At 43.4% G+C, this 14694-nt stretch overlaps 1 protein-coding gene across 7 annotated transcripts in view; it reads left to right on the plus strand.

The window, feature by feature from the left end:
* The first annotated feature begins 7340 nt into the window (after window positions 1-7340).
* ADCYAP1R1 (ADCYAP receptor type I) overlaps window positions 7341-14694 on the plus strand; it is a 190053-nt gene continuing 182699 nt past the window's right edge. For all 7 annotated transcript variants that reach the window (XM_054016617.1, XM_054016618.1, XM_054016621.1 and 4 more), the window contains exon 1: window positions 7341-7669. The gene's annotated coding sequence lies outside the window, so the exon portion shown is untranslated. The remainder of the gene's footprint in view (window positions 7670-14694) is intronic.

A 14694-nucleotide genomic window follows, 5' to 3' on the forward strand; every position in this document is an offset into this window, starting at 1 on the left:
CTCCCAGTACTTCTGTTAGTCTCAAAGGTGCCACAGGACCCTCTGTTGCTTTTTAGTCTGGAGATTATGAGGTTAGTTCAATCAGGGAGGGTGAGGTCCTCTGCTAGCAGTTGAAGTGTGAACACCAAGGGAGGAGAAACTGCTTCTGTAGTTGGCTAGCCATTCACAGTCTTTGGCCTGGTCCACACTAATCCCCCACTTCGAACTAAGATACGCAACTTCAGCTACGTGAATAACATAGCTGAAGTCCAAGTATATTAGTTCGAATTTACCTCGGGTCCAGACGCGGCAGGCAGGCTCCCCCGTTGACTCCGCGTACTCCTCTCGCCGAGCAGGAGTACCGGCGTCGACGGCGAGCACTTCCGGGATCGATCCGGGATCGATTTATCGCGTCTAGACAAGACGCGATAAATCTGTCCCAGAAGATCGACTGCTTACCGCTGGACCCAGAGGTAAGTATAGACGTACCCTTTGTTTAATCCTGATCTGATGGTGTCAAATTTGCAAATGAACTGGAGCTCAGCAGTTTCTCTTTGGAGTCTGGTCCTGAAGTTTTTTTTGCTGTAAGATGGCTACCTTTACATCTGCTATTGTGTGGCCAGGGAGATTGAAGTGTTCTCCTACAGGTTTTTGTATATTTAAGGAAATTGAGATCAGATGATGGCTATTCCAGGAGCTAAATTAACCAGATACATTATTTTTGCAACATATTTGCTCAGGTCTAGGATTGAGAACCTTCTGTAATGGGCGGTTGGAGTGTAAAGCTAAATGGAAGCTGAAGCTTAATAGAAGCTGAAACTAAGGTTTCAGCTTCAGTCCCGGGTCCCAGCAAGTCTAATGCCAGCCCTGGCAACCCCATTGAAACAGTTTGGGGTCCCAACCCACTTTGGGGTCCCAACCCACAGTTTGAGAACCGCTGTGTTAACCCAATAACCAGCCTGTGTCTGATATTTTCATAATTTGCATTCCCCAAATCAGTTTTCAACCAATATATGCAGAGCGCTTGTAAAACATTAATAATTTCCCCGTGTTTTGAATTCTCTGGTGGAAACAAGCTCTTTCATAAACCACATTTCCCTGAGATATAAAGTATGCATCAAACAAAGCCAGAGCCTTTTCATAGTCATCTTTGTGACTGTCTTCAGGAAAGTCAAAGGATTTAAAGATATGCTCTGTTTGCTTCCCCACAGCACAAATTAAAGATACTTGTATATCATTAGTTTCCTTGTGGAGGTTGTTAGCAATGCAAATCTTGCAAAATATTGTTTTCAGTCGGTCCATTGTGAAGGTTTGTGAAAGATGAAGTTTTCTGGGGCATAGAAGAGTCCCATGTTGAGGAGCCTCTGCAACCTTTGTTGCTGTTTTCCTTCTGTTTCTCTTCCTAGTTTACTCCTTGTGAGAACTTTTTGTAACTCTTCATAGTCAGCTTTGGACGTAACGATCTTGAGTAATTTTATATCATCTGCAAACTTTGCCACCTCACTGTGTAACCCTTTTTCCAGATCATGTATGAGTATGTTGAACACAACTGGTTCCCTATCTTTGAACCAGTTACTAATCCATGGGAGGACCGTCCTTCTTATCCCATGGTTACATAGTTTCCTTAAGAGCCTTTGGTGAGGGACCTTATATCAAAGGCTTTCTGAAAATCCAAGTACAGTATATTGAACTGGATCACCGTTATTCATATGCTTGTTGATTCCCTCAAATAATTCTAATAAATTGGTAAGGCATAACTTCCCTTTACGAAAAGTCCTGTTGACGCTCCCCAACAAATCATGTCTATCTACGTGTCCTGATAATTCTGTTCTTTACTATAGTTTCCACCAATTTGCCCGGTAGTTAGGCTCACTGACCTGTAATCGCCAGGATTTGCTTTGGAGCCTGTAGCCAGTTATTTTAGTTTATTGTTCATTTATTTTGTGTTGTGATGATTAACTAACATGTGATGTCATATTTATTCATTGTATGCTAAATAGGGTTAAATTGTAGGATTATAGAAGTATAAGATTGATCAGTAGTTAGAAGGGATAATTATTTATTAGTTATCTAAATAAGTAAGCCTGAAACTCAGGGCCTACTGGCTGAGGACTGTAAGATTTTAGCTTAGCCATTCTAGGCCATATGCTAAATAAACGCTTGACATAAGTAAATGACTGAAGAATGATCCTATGCCACAAGATTATGGGAAAAGATGTACTAATGGGTGATATTGCGAAAAATTAACAGTAGGAGTAATTTTTTTGCTTACAAGATACCTGGCAGTCACATTTTTCTGACACATGCCCTAACCGCAGGGTGCATGATGTGCTAATGAGATACAGTCAGAATCACGTTATAAAAAGTGGGTGCCCAGATTAGGAAAATTGAGCTTCCTATGGGAAACTCCATCAGGAGCCATCCCTCTACTGATGATCAATCCATGAGAGACCCATCAGACCCTAACACTATCTAGGAGTATAAGAGTATAACTGTACACCTCTACCCCGATATAACGTGACCCGATATAACACGAATTCGGATATAACGCGGTAAAGCAGTGCTCCGGGAGGGCAGGACTGCGCGCTCTGGAGGATCAAAGCAAGTTCAATATAACACGGTTTCATCTATAATGTGGTAAGATTTTTTGGCTCCCGAGGACAGCGTTATATCGGGGTAGAGGTGTATTTGTAACTTGTGAATAGGTCTTTATAGAATTTCAATATGCTTAGGTAATCATAGCCTTAACTGTAACTTGAATAAAACTTGTAAAACAGACTAGACCTTGTACTTGTGAATGTATGTGCGGACACTATCCTTGGTCTTTATGTGATCCCAGAGACTCTGACACAAGTAGCAGAGGTGACTTTCGCTCTGATAAGCTTGAAACTGTAGCCACTGAAGAGCCGAACCCATGATGGTGTCATACCACATTACAAAATTCACTTTAAATAAAATAAAAGGCTACAAGCCCTTTTTAAAAATTGGCATTACATTAGCTACCTTCCAGTCATCTGGTACAGAGGCTGATTTCTGTGATAGGTTACATACCACAGTTAGTAGTTCTGCAATTTTATGTTTGAGTTCCTTCAGAATTCTTGGGTGAATCCCATCTGGTCCTGGTGACTTAGTACTATTTAGTTCATCAGTTTGTTCTAAAACCTCTTCTCTTGACTTCACTGCTAAAAAGATGTCTGTCCATTTTATCCTGGGTAGCTATTGCATGCAAGCTATCCTGAGGTGAAAAAACAGTAAAGAGAAGACACTTAAATTTTATCCTGAGGTAAACTAGGTGAGGTCAACACTATATACCCCTGCCTGTTTGTGGCTGATCTTGCCTCATGCCATTTACCTGTCAATAAAAGTAAAATGCCTTGCCTTCACTGTGATGTTTACCTCAGGATAGCTCATGCATGCTAGTTACCTTGAGGGAAAACAACCATACCTGGTCTTAGCAGTAAATACAAGGCCTAAAAGTAAACTGCATGATACTCAGTTAATTTATATCAGAAGGGTGATGGGCTGAGAATCCTTTCCTGTGACTTGAATGTGTGTTGCCAAAAGAGATTTCAAAAGTGGGGTGAAATCCTTGACCTCACTGACTTCAATTTTGCCATTGACTCCAACAAGGCCAGGATTTTATGTCTGGCGTTTATCCCCTTCAGATGGTGAAGAAACGAATGTCACCTTATGTGAGTAATCTGAATATTACCTTGTTTTATCAGTGGCCTTAAAAGGCTTAGGCCGAAGCCTGCTTCCTTTGAAACCAGTTGGGATTTTTCCATTAGTGTCAATGGGACTAGGCCCCAAGACTGAGGTGTTCAATACCTTTCTCACTGGCCCTTCTGATTCCTTCCTACTGGTATAACTATGTTGATAAAAATCACAAAGTTAACCAAAATAGGTTTACTGGTACAAAGTCTGTTTAGAGAGAAGAGAAAAATAGACAAGGCAGATATTTGTAGCTTCTTTTTACTGGACCCACGTGAGCCATGCAGCCTGTTGATTTTTCTCTCGCTGCAGAGCTGTGTGCTTGTCAACATAATTGGGTAAGGGTATGTATAGGAAGGAGCTGACAATCCAACAGTCCCTTATTCCAGTCCACATAGTTCAGTAAAGAAATCAGAGCATTTTGCTTCTTTTTCCCTCTCTTTTTTTCTTTTCAGTATCACTCCATTGCTGGAACAGATAGCACTGTGTATGTAGGACCCTTCATTTTCGGTTTTTGTTTTAATTTTTCCTGGGAATTTATTGGTATTTATTATTACAACAACACAAACAGTTGCAATTCGGTGAAAAAACTATTAATAATTTTTCTGGGTAAATATCGGGGTTTATTCTGGTGGACAGAAGGACAGATTTTCATTTTCTTCCCATTTCAGTGTGTCAAATCTTTAAACCATTATCTGCTAGCAGCTTGAAATGTTTATGTGGTAGGCGTGAGATTCATCAGCATGTTCAGATGGGCATGCACTTCAGAGCTTGCATGCATGTCTGTTTGTTTATTGTGTATATCTTCTAGACTAATGCATGGCCTTACTTCAACAGGCAGCTTTGCATATACACACAGACTAATGTATTATCATAATACATATATTTCATGCAATGTAATGCAATTGCATTTTCCTAATAAAACAAGTTATTTTTTATATATCTGAATGATACAAAAGTAGGGTGAAAATTGAAAAAAAAAATAATACTTTTTGTAAAACCCAGGATTTTTTCAGGAAATTGTTTTAAACTGAAAACGAAGGAGCTTATGTATAAGATACATACTCTCCCATAAGGCCTTCTCTAGAGAGCTATTCATTATTATTATTAGCACTTATTACTATTTATTTTATCATTACTATTATTAGAGCTAGTTGTAAAATAGCAAACATTTTTTGCAAAAACCCTGCATAATCTTGAAATTTTGGAATTTTTCAACCAGCTGTAATAATCCTTATTATTTTATTATTTATGTTGCACTAGGTGGGTTCTAAGCATTTAAAGGAAGTAAAAGGCAAGGTCCTTCCACCAAAATACCTACAATCTAAGGTTTATAAACACCTCTATAACCCACTGGTCAGTGTGCCCTTCTGTGTCTGATACATCTATGATGAGATATTCCTACAGCCCACATATCCAGAGCCTGGCTCTTTAGCTGAAGGTATTCATGCTTTTAGCTCTGGAAGCCCCAGTTCAATCCCCAGTGTATGCCAAAATGACAGTTTTTGCATGGGCTTAATTTATGTATGTGAGTAGGTCCACACACAGGTAGTCCCATGTGCATAAACTTAAGCACGTGACATGTGTAATTATTTGCATGATCTGTGCCTGTTTTGTTAAGAAAACTGTCTTCTCTGAGGACAAAACCTTTGAATTACAAGACTTGCCTGTAGTCTATTATGTTAAGAAAGCTCTAAAACTACTTTCAGCTGAGAGTCTCTAGAAAGCCTAAGGTGACGCTATCTAGATTTGTATTTCCAGAGGCCTGACATTCTCAGTGAAAGTCACTGCTCTGGAATTTTCTCTTCCCTTGATCCAACAGGGCATGAGTCTGTTGGCCTTCAGGACTCACTAAAATAGCAAGGCCCGTCTGATTACCTAGTCCTTTTTCTGAGTGGGTGGGGTGGGAGGAACTGGTAAAGCTTGTGAATACAGGCCTGATTTTCTGCTCCATTACACTGGAGTAAAATGGATGTAACTCCGGTCCTGAAGCTTTCTTCTGATGGGCTATAACATACAAGTAAATGAGCATGGGGATGTTTGTCACACTTGGTGAGTTACAGGTTTTGTTACTGGTTTGGCTTTTATATTTTTCAGGAGGGGCAAAGTGAGCGGGGTGGCAGGAGGGGGGTTGTTGAGATGCATAGGGTGGGGGAGGGGGCATATTGGGCAGTGGGAGTGAGGCTGACAGTGAAGGGGATGGGGCAAACAGCCTCGGCTCAAACCATGGCATTCAGATGACAGCACTGCTGTCCAAGGGGCGGTGAAGATCTGGGGCAGTGGAAAAGACACCCCATCTGGATCTCACCACCCCATTTGTGTTAATGCTGTGGGTGCCCCTGGCTCCTGCAGGGGCCAAGTAGCTGCTGATCATGCCCCAGAAATCCTTCCTCTATTGAGCCTAGATGGGGCCCACATGGGGGCATTTGTCCCTGGGCATTCTTTGGCTTTTCCCAGGTCCTGATGAGTGAATCTCTGGTTCTGCTGAACCGGGATCTGATTCTTTACTGGAGCCAGCCTGGCTGGGGGATGGGGGAGGCAGTTGGGGGGTTGTTGGGGGGGGTCCCTATCAGCTTCAGAGCTGGGAGTGGACCTCCCCTCGGGCTGCAGGCCAGCTGCTTCTCACTCTTGCAAGGGGTGATTCTCTGGCTCTAGGCCAGGCTTTCTCCCCTGAGCCCATGTGGCTGAGATGGGTCGCCTCCTGTGAGTGGCGGGTTCCATCTGCGTTCAGCTAGGGATGGGGGCAAAGTGTCTAGCTGGGCATCCCCTCTCTGGGCACCGGCGGCTACTTCCATCCTTTGCCCAGTCCCACCCTCTCTCCAGCGGCGTGTGCTTCCCTGCACCACAAGTCCGGTCTGGCGGCTGCTGTGTTCCCCTCCCGCCCAGGCTGGCTGAAAGAATCAGAGGATGCTGCATCCCCTCCCTGAGCCCGGCACCCTGCCTGGAAGCGCCTTGGCCAGTCGCAGCCCCCCCCCCCCCCCCCCCCTCCATGAAACCCTCTGCAGGGCGCTGTGCAATGCATAGTGCCCCCCCCCCCGACACACACACACACACACACACACACACACACACACACACACATTTCCTTCTAAACTCCGCAGCCTCTTCACTCCCATCCTGGTCCCACGCCCTGCAGCGATGCCAGGCTGCATCCGCGGACACTAGCGCCTTGTCGCTCGCTTGCAGAATCCGTGGGGCAGCGGAGAGGGGGCTTGGGGAAAGGAGAGGGGGGGGGGGAGAGAGAGAAGAGTTTGATTTAAGGAACCTGCTTTGGATAAACCTCTCCCACCCTTCTTTCTCATTCGCCCCCCTCCTCCTTCCATATTAATGAGGCTAGCCAAGGGGCGGGGATTGGTTCAGTGCCCTGCCCCCTTTCCAGGCACTTGTCTGGAGCTGGGGGGGTGGTGGTGGTGGTGCTGGGGGGGGGGGGTGTTTGCATTTCTCCGCAGGACCGGCTCTCCTCTTTGCAGCGCATTGTCTGGGCATGAGACTCACACCCAGGGGAGCGCAGGCTGGCTGGGGCTCGTGGGCTGTGCCTCTGATCCAGCCCCCGCGCCCTCCCCTTTCTCCCGCCCCTCCCAGCGCAAATTAATTACTTGATTAAAAAAATAAAATAAAATAAAAAAGTTTGCAGCCCCCTCCTGCCCGCCCCCGGCGATGTAGCAATGGGAAATTCCTTCACGGCACAGACCGCGCCAATGCCTTGTGCAAGGGCAGCCTGGAGACGCGAGGCAGCGAAGGGAAGACTAGGGAGGGATTTTTAATTCCTGTTGGAGACATCAGACCGTGTGTGAAGGGGCAGCTTAGCTCCCTTTGGTCCATTGCATCGCTTGGCTTGCTCACCACCTCCTTGATTCAAGCAGATCGCGACTGCAGTTGCCTTCAGCCCCCCACCCCCCAGCTCCCACCCCCTTTGCCTTGCTCACCTGGGAAGGTGAAGAATGCATCTCCAATATTGGGACGGATCCTTGCTGCAATGGTAAGCTCTGGTCCCTCTTCCTTCCAGCGCGTATTGTACTTGGCTTGCAGCATTTTCTCCCCTCGCTTGCTGGGGCTCTCTGCTTAGCTGGAGACCGGCTGGCAGCTGAGAGCTAACCTTGCCATGCTTTAAGTTGAACCCTGACTTGACCAAGTCGGTCCCTTTATTGTAGTCCGTAAAGGACCACAGGGATGCGGGAAAGGAAGCAGTCGTATGAATTGTGTTGTGTTGCAGGAGTGACACTGATTTGCTCGCTTTCCCAGTTCCTGGATGGGAATCACACACACAAGCGTCTTTCTGCCGCCAGCAACCATTGCATGCAGCTGTGGGGTGGTGGGGTGGGTTTTTTTTTTTTTCTTTAAAAACAAACAACTGGGAACAGGCTAACGTGTGGTTGGTATGTGGATCACGTCTGGTTTTAATGCAATATGGCTGGTAAATAAAACATGATTGCTAACAGATCCAGGGCTGCGATTGGTATTTTCCTGGCTTAGCACTCCCTTGCACAGTTCTGCATCTTCATTCACCTGCCGCAGCAACTCTGAGTCGCCCTTCTACCAATGCGCCAAAAGGGTTAGCGAGACTTCTCTGGTTTTACTATGAAGTAGTAGCTAAAATCTCTATTCTTGTACTATAGTGTGTGTGTGTGTGTGTGTGCGCGCGCGTGCGGGGTGGGGGGGGCGGGGGGGGGGCTTTCTCTTATCCGTATTTGAACAGCTTGTTCCAATGTTTCCATCTCTATGCAAACCACATTAAAGTCAGAGCTAACAAACAGGACTTCTCATCTTACTGCTGTGCTGTGCTGTGTACCTGCCATGTGCAGTGTTTGGGGCTGTGGTTGTACTGGGATCTTATGGTTTACATCAATAGCAGAGAATAGTTAATGTGTGGAGATATAGCTATAGTATTAGGAGAGGTGTGTAGATTTCTTTTTTAGTTACATGTTGATATTTGTGGCCTGATGCGCATCTTACTAGGGTGTGGACATGTGGAGGAACTCCTCTGAAGACAGTGAATTTCCTCTGGTTTAAGCTGGGGTGAGAACAGAATCTGTCCCTTCACTTGCAAAACATGTGGGGGCATCATTGCAGATACAACCACCAGACAAAAATCAATCCAAGCACAGTCAAACTGTAAATACCTTTATAATATTTTAATATCCTTTGTGATTGCTTATACAAGGCATATGTCGTACAGTTGTACCCATCTATAAATTGATTGAAGCGGGTTATTTTCAATCTGACAAAGTACACATACATGGATTTTTTTTTGTGTTACTCTGTTTAGATACGCCTCAGTCTCCCTTCTGCATTCCTATACCTCATAGGCTGGCTAAAATTGGGGAAACAATTGATGGGAACATAATTTTTTAAAAAGTAAGTAGATGCTCGCTGTATATTATTACTATCAGCTGGACCGGGAGGGTGAACTCCTTAACCTGATATAACTATAAATACACAGAGAGACTACTTTTGACAGGCTTTTGTGTTCATATAATGCAAAAATTCACTCCCAGAAGCTCTGTGCTTCAAAGAAGTTTCCCAGTGGATGGACATAACAAAACAGTTACATTCTGATGAAGAACTGAAGAACATCATTTGCTGTAATGATTTGTAGATTCCAAGGCCATAAGGGGCCATTGTGATACTGACTACTTGTACAGCACAGACTGTAGAACTTCCCCAAAATTATTCCTAGAGCAGATCTTTTAGAAAAACAGCCCATCTTGATTTAAAAATTATCAGTGATGGAGAATCCACCATGACGCTTGGTAAATTGTTTCAATGCTTAATTACTCTCGCCATTAAAAACGTATAACTTATTTCAGATTGAGTTTGTCTAGCATCAACTTCCAGCCATTGGACTGTGTTATTATTTTCTGAGCTAGTCTGAAGAGCCTATTATTAAATATTTGTTCCCCACGGAGGTTCTTACAGACTATAATCAAGTCACCCTTTAAATTTCTCTTTGTTAAGCTAAATAGATAGACTCAGAAGAACTCAATCATTATAAGGCATTTTTTTTCCTAATCATATAATCATTCTCATGGCTCTTCTCTGAACCCTCTCCAACTGACTAACATCCTTCTTGAATTAGGGGCATAATTAGAAGATATGGTCTGAAATTTTTCTGTCCGTATCTTAGCTACCGTTCAGTTTTTTGTCCATGTTTGGCTGAGGGCAGCAATTGTTGATGTATTGAAACTGAAGGTCAAATAGAATTAATCTGGCAATCACTTGTGAGGACATGGCATGGAAGGCTTTTTGTTCTGTTTATTAATGTGAACGCGTGCATGCTTTAAATGCGTTGCAGTGAGCAGGATTGCTGCTTGAACTGAATCGACTGGTTGGTTCTCCTGGCTAAGCAGAAGGAAAGCCTGCTGGTCCAGTTGATTTCTCTTTGAATAGGGCTGCTCTGTAAATAACCGAATACACAGTGGCTAATCAGGCTCTGATGTTCCATCATTCCTTGACAACACAACACTCAGAGTGTACCTTTTTCCTCATGCATTTAATATCTGCCGTTTGCACTACAGATTTACAGCCGCACGTAGCCATCTAGAAATGCACATATCTGGAGGGTGTAAACACCAAGACAGGAGAGGAATTGTTTAGGATGCTACCAGGACGAATAATTGGAAGGGTTGCGGGGACATTAAAATTAGGAACATTTACATGAAAAGTGAAGGGGAACCTTCCAAATAGCAATATCTCTTAGATTGTGGAATACTCTACTGGCCACTTTCAAGCCCTGGTTCCTGACTGCTCTCTTTGTATTCAGGCTTTTCTCATCCCAGCTCAGGGCAGCCAGCATTCTGGGGGCAGTGTTTTGGGGACGGTTTTCCTGTGCCTCTGCCTTTGACCATTTGTTCCAGCAAGAGACCTGATACTGCCCCATGTGAATACGGAGGATTAGGTTGTTTTCTAAATTCCCTCTGAGCGCTTAGCACAAAGTAAGTCTAACTCCAAAATTATCTTTTAATAAAACCCGGTTCTTAAAGTTAAGGAACAGAGAAAAGTCAAAGCAAATCCAAGGCAGGTAATGTACTGTCATTCTTATCTGATCTACAGTCTAGGTGGAAGTCTTCCTAGAACAGGTCAGATTTTACAGTTACTACTGATTTAAGCCGAAGTGCATTCAGTGGGGTAGATCCTCAGCTGGTGTAAATTGGTGTAGCTCCTTGGATTTCACTTACTTGGATTTATCCCAGCTGAAGATATGGCCCCTAGAGTTCATGTGTGACAAGTCATTTCCGTTAGCATATCAGTCTGACCTTAAAGTCAGCAAGGAGTATTCTCCCAACGGCTTATGCCCCCTTGTTTTTACTGCCTGTGCCCCTTTGATGTTTAAATCTGAATATCCTGTATTCCATTTTAGGCATGAAGGGTGTGATTCTCTTCTCAGTTAGGGCCTGATTCAATGCCCATTGACATCTCACTAGGAACGGAGTGACCTTTTACCCCAGTGCAAATCTGGAGCAACGATGCCACTGAAGTCAGTGACGTCACACAAGTGTGGGACTGTTTCTCCTTGTCCTTACCCCACTTTTAAAGTCATCCTTTGTGGCAAAATACAGGCGTAAGTGCTGGAACTAGGGGTGTTGGGGGTGCTGCCGCACCCTGTAGCTTGAAGTCATAATAACAACCCAAATACCTGGTTTCCACCTTCAGCACCCCCACTGCAAAAATGGTTCCAGCAACCCTGCATATAGGCAAGGACAGTCGCCACACCACTGACTAAACTTATGACTCTGGGTTCCTTAATTCCCCCTGATATTCTGATATTTAATGAAGCTCAGCATCCCTTGAGAAAGCTTTACAATTCCCCAATTCCCTCTTACTTTAACATGCAGAATCCTTTGAACCTGAGTGTGTTTGGTAGGTGTACACAACATATACTAGACATGGGCATTCACTCATCTGCTGTGACTGTCTGCAAAGCTCTGTGTCCCTTTGGATGTCAGTTGTTAGAGCGGATTGGAAAAATGAGGGGGGTAAGAAATTCATACATTTTTGGCAGATTTTTCACCTTTTTCTGTTTTCTTGTTTGATTTTTATTTGGTCATTTTCTGATTAGCTCTAATAAATTATGCTATCTCGCTTTATGAAATCTTCTAGCTGTCCTTGCTTGGACATTTACATAATGACAAAATTTAAACCCTCAAGAAACATTTTTAAAGTTACTAGGGGCCAGATTCCCAAGCCCTTATTCATGTGCTGTAATACCTCAAACATGTATGTGGGTGAGGCTACATGGAGAGACAAGGCGATCGGAATCTGCACCATATGTTTTTAATAATTCCAATGTATATCTCACCATCAGGAATTGGATTGTCCCATCTCCCAAAGGATGATGTGGAAGCCCTTTGTCCAAGACAGCTGAAACTAGAATGGATAATGTGCTGGAGAATATAATGTGGGAAACAATCATGAACGGCTACAGGGATGGAGCGAATAGTACCCTTCCAGCGTTTTGCTGCTCTGAGTCTGTGATAATAGTACTAGCCATCTGAATTATTCTAATACAGTTGCCTTATCATGGTGAGCTACTCAGCATTTAGAATCTTAGTTTCTCCACTCAGAAGCCAGATTATTGCTTTGCAAATCAATGTGACAACCATATTACCACTTCATTTCAGTGATACCGTTTGCACCACCGTGGGTAAGTAAGTGTGTGACAATTTTTCCATTATAATTCTTTTTTTTAGGGCATATATTATGAATCTCGGCTGAAACTATTCAGACATGATGTTACTTTACAAAATACATTTTAAAAAAAAGTTTTACATTATATTACTTTAGGGTGCATTTAAAAAAAATCATTTTAGAAAGTGTGAAAACATCTATTTAAAACAGGTGATTTTATAAATGTTTGTTTTAAAAAATCCTAACAAATCTAGATTGTTCATGTAACTTTTTTCCTTCCGACAAAAATGACATTGCTTAATTATTTTTTGGTATGTATTTAAATTAATCACTTTGGAAATATTAAGGTTTAAAAGTTTCCCATTGCACAGGGCTATTTCTGACACAGATATTTAAGATTTATCTGTCCGTTGTTGTTAATAATACCTGACTGTTATATGGGGCTTTTGATCAATAGGTCTGTAAGGACTTTAAAAAGGAGGTCAATAGCATTATCCCCATTTTACAGATGGGGAAACTAAAGCCAGGGGAGGTGAAGTAACTTATCCAAGGTCACCCAGCTGGCCAATGACAGAGCTGGGACTAGAACTGATGTCTCTTGAGGTCCAATCCAGTGCTCTAATCATTATGAAATGACAATCACAGTAGCATTTTGGTACCACGTTGAGATCTTTGGATGAAAGGTGCTCAGTCCCTGGAAATTAATTGATCATTATAATTTACTGACTGTTATTTATAGTCTCCGGTAAATGTTGAATGGGAATGATGGATAGTGAGAAAAGTCCTCCTGTTTTATATACATACTGTCAAGTGACTGAAAAATAAAACATGGAATGGATTTTTATTTTTCAGTTCTCTGATACAGGGCCCAGTTCTGCCACGCATCCTCTCCCGGAGGAGTACGTGACTCTGCAAGCTGTCTTGTTGATATCGAGAGGAAGAAGGTACTACTCAGTCTGAGTAAAGGTGCCAGAGTAGGGCCCCAGTTCATTCAGTCTGAGCTAGATTGTGTCATTAGGCACAGCCCTGAACGAGGGGAGGTGCTTAAGTTGCCACAGTCCAGAGGTGAAATCTTGGTCCCGTTGACTTCAGTGGGGTCCTGATTTCAGTACGGGAGCCGCAGCGGAGGCATTGCGCCTTGGCAACACCTCTCTGGACCACATTCCATTGCTTCCTCTTTGCCCCAGAGTGGGTTAGTAACATGCTGGTGGCCTATACCAGCAGCAAATCACAAGCCATCCTTAGGCTAGCTGAGTTGTGTAAGCCAGCGCAGTGGGGCGGGAGGGAGAGCTCTGCCTTTTCCCCATTCTGCTCCTCAGATTAGCCAATAAAAAGCAGAATAAATCCCTTGTTTTACACAAGGGTTGATGCCATCTCTCTTGACCGTCATGTTACACCTCTATACTTAGGCATTTTTATTATTGGTTGCATTAGTTTTTAAGTGTTGGGAGTTTAGGGTTGATAGCGCTGGACATCGGTCATGGACCCTCAATGGCTTTCTGATCAGGTGACCACTTCCAGTCCTTGAAATGTGTCCAGCCACTACGGTGGATTTGCCAGCTGGATTTGGTGTGTGTCAGTTTGTGACTGGGTGGGCATGTGTTACTTCTGTCAGTGTGGAAGCACATTCCTGCATGTCTTCCACAAAGGGGTTCCTTGTCCTCCTGTGTTTTTGTTTATGTGTCATCTTGTAGAACTGACTCTCCAGAGTGGTTACAACACCTGAATTTGGTGTGGATGGTCCGTCCGATTCCTTTGCCAGGTTATCATCTACGTTGTGTTAGAAATCTAATGTTCTCTCCCACCAGTAGCTGGTGGTAACTGTGTCATTGCTTCTGTAGTATTTCTTCTGTTCTACTTTTCTGGCCTACAGTTCATATGCAAATGCTTCAGGATTAGCTCCAAAGCTCGTTAAATGTTGGGCAAGTATATATCAGTCCATAGTGACGCTCATAAAAATTGGTTCAGGTATCTGCTCTTTTAACCCAAATGTAGAATGGTTATTATTTATATTACTGTAGCACACAGGAGCCATGGTCATGGGGTAAGTGCTGTACAAACACAGAACAAAAAGACAGTCCCTGGCTCAAAAAGCTTTGAATCTAATTACCCATCTTTGTAAAGTGCTTTGAGATCTGAAGATGGAACAGCACAATGTGAGTATAAAGTATGATTGCTAGCCAAATATGTTTTTTCCAGCCAAGGCACAGTGATGTTCAGTGACTTGGCTGGAAGGTAGCATTTCTACTGGTTTTAGACACAGCTTACAGAACCAGGTAACCTAAATTCTAGTCTTGAGTTTGATATTTAATTTGCAATGACTTCTCCTCACTTTTTCATCAGCCTTTGGAGTGAAGGTAGGCTGTGTTATGAATGCAG

Source organism: Malaclemys terrapin, chromosome 2 (genome assembly GCF_027887155.1).
Source record: "Malaclemys terrapin pileata isolate rMalTer1 chromosome 2, rMalTer1.hap1, whole genome shotgun sequence".
In the NCBI taxonomy this organism is placed as follows: Eukaryota; Metazoa; Chordata; order Testudines; family Emydidae; genus Malaclemys; species Malaclemys terrapin.